The sequence below is a fragment of the Lipotes vexillifer genome, unplaced genomic scaffold, assembly GCF_000442215.2.
Source record: "Lipotes vexillifer unplaced genomic scaffold, Lipotes_vexillifer_v1.1 scaffold10, whole genome shotgun sequence".
NCBI classification, from domain to species: Eukaryota; Metazoa; Chordata; class Mammalia; order Artiodactyla; family Lipotidae; genus Lipotes; species Lipotes vexillifer.
In genome coordinates, this window is record NW_006792541.1 from 264,963 (window position 1) to 267,448 (window position 2,486).

General features: G+C 49.0%; 1 protein-coding gene across 1 annotated transcript in view; it reads left to right on the forward strand.

Annotated features, from left to right (window-relative positions):
• Window positions 1–2,486, forward strand: part of NCALD (neurocalcin delta) — an 18,557-nt gene that overhangs the window by 12,307 nt on the left and 3,764 nt on the right. The window lies entirely within an intron of this gene.

Below are 2,486 nucleotides of genomic sequence, written 5' to 3' on the forward strand. Positions count from 1 at the left end.
CGCGGGCCTCTCACTGTTGTGGCCTCTCCCGTTGCGGAGCACAGGCTCCGGATGCGCAGGCACAGCAGCCATGGCTCACGGGCCCAACCGCTCCGCGTCATGCGGGATCTTCCCGGACCGGGGCACGAACCCGTGTCCCCTGCATCGGCAGGCGGACTCTCAACCACTGCGCCACCAGGGAAGCCCCTGACTTTCTTCATTTTTGTTTTGTTTTTATTTATGGGTGTTTTGTTGTTGGTGGTGGTGTTTTGAACTAACCTATCCTCATTTCTCTGCCCCAGCCCTATTCCTTTAGTCTAACAGCTAAAGACTAAACCCTTGAAGACTTTCTGTTGGGTGTAAGAGGCTTGTTTTCAAACACACATTCATCTGTTTGCTTGGTCTTTCGTTCATTTGTTCAACCAGAGTATTAAGAGAATAATCCCTAGATTATTACACAGTTGACTTCCTTCAGAATCCCAAGAAGGAGAATTTCATGAACCTCAACTCTTAGAGGCTGAGAGTTCCAAGGAGTGTTCCAGACCAGTGGGTTTTACTTGCTACTATGGGACCTTACCGAGGCCAGAACAGATTTGGGGAAGGAGCAACGCAGGCCCAAAGAAGGTTGATTACACAGCATCCTTAAGACTTCTAGCCAAAGTAAACTTATTATTTGTCCATAAATGCCCCTCCCACATCTCCTCTACAACTCCTGAGATGTACCAGCTCTTACACCTTTAAAGAGGTGTACCTGTGATTTAGTGGGACGCTGATATCTAGATACTGTTTTGTTGTTGTTGTTCTAAGATTCCTGGGCTTATGAATTCACAAAATATTTAGGTTGTGTAAGTCTGAAATCCGTGTGAGGGGTGTGTGTGTGTGTGTGTGTGTGTGTGTGTGTGTGTGTGTGTTTGTGTTCATCAGTTGGTGCCACCGATTCCTCTTTGAGTCAAGAGTTACAGAAAAGCTTCCATTTCGGAGCAAAGAAAGCTGAGGAGAGGGTGCTAGACCTCAAAACACAGGTGGTATCGAGAGTCTCCTGCTTTCCACTCTTGTTACTAAATATTCATGTGGCCCTGAAAGTTCAGCACCTCTGTTTCCCATTTGTAAAAAAAGTCTCTAACTCTGTGGCCTTTTCTAGCTCCCCCAAGGAGTCAGGTGTCCCCAGCGGCTTGGCGCATGGCACTATAACCCCAGCACAGATGGCAGTGTAGTCCTGGGCTGGAGGGGACAGCAATAGGGATCCAGGAGGAAGACAGAGTATGGCTCACCTCTCGCCTCTGGAGCACACTTCAGTGAGCGTCTCTTGGGACAGCTGACTGTGGCCAAGCTAACTTACCCCAGTGACACCCATCATCCCAGACAGAGCCATGACTCCCAGTTTGCCCTTCCTCCCAGACAGAATCACTGTGGAGGCAGCTCCAGTTCAGCGAGGGCTCTGGGTGGGTGCAAGTCAGACTCGGGGAGCCTGGCCTGAGGGGTCCCTATGGGGTGGGATCAGCCCAAGAGTCAACACATTGGGTGAGTCCACTTTTCACTCCTATTTTATCAATGGAGATTATAATATTTACCCCCATTTCTCCAGGATATTTTAGGAACTTGAGGCAGAGTTGATCCTGAATAAGACTGTAAAGCAGAGAAGTTAAGCCTTTATCTCTTTTTGCAACCCTTTTTGTTTCCACATTTCCCCTTTGGAGACTACTTTCCTTCAGCTGCCTTCCTTTCTCTCCTTCCACTACATCCCAAGTTCCAGAACTTTCCAGATTCCTCCACCCACCCTCTGGCAAAATCTACTTTTTCTAAAACTCCTCCCCAGGGCTAATTTTCCCAAAGTGAATCTGAGTACCAGAACCATGGTCTGGGGATAAAAACAATGACTTTACATTATGCTTCCAAAATAAAAACAACATTTGACAGCTGAGGCCTTCCAGACGCTTACTGGGTACCATGGAGGGGGGCGGTCCACGGTAGGGGAGATAGTTTCAGTACTGTTCACAAAACCTTTTCAGTAGAACCCTCTTTTGCCCATCAGATTTCTGATGTACCCAGTTGATCTCAAGCTGAGATTGTGTACTTATTTCATCCAAAACTTGGATGGCAGATTGTTCCCATCCCAGGGATACTTGGCAGCTTGCTGAGAAGGAATGTGAGACGATTGCCACATACAAGAGGAAAGAGCACTGGGATGGATTGGTAATGTCTGCCCAGGAGAAGAGGAGGGCAGGCCTGTACAGACCATCAGTGTTTGTCACCCTTGAGGGACCCAGGGAGAGACCACAGTAGACCCTGACCTGTCTCTGGCCTGAGGAATGTCACCTACAGCCTGAGAGCAGGGACCTCAGAACAGCAGCAGCAGCACACAGGAACCTCATTAGAAATGCGACTCTCAAGTCCCCCATCTCCCCAGCCCACCCTACTCAATCAGCTTCTGCGTTTTCACAAGATTCCCAGGGGATTCATAAGCACATAAAAGTTAGAGACACGGGGGCGGCGGGGGGGGGCGGGGG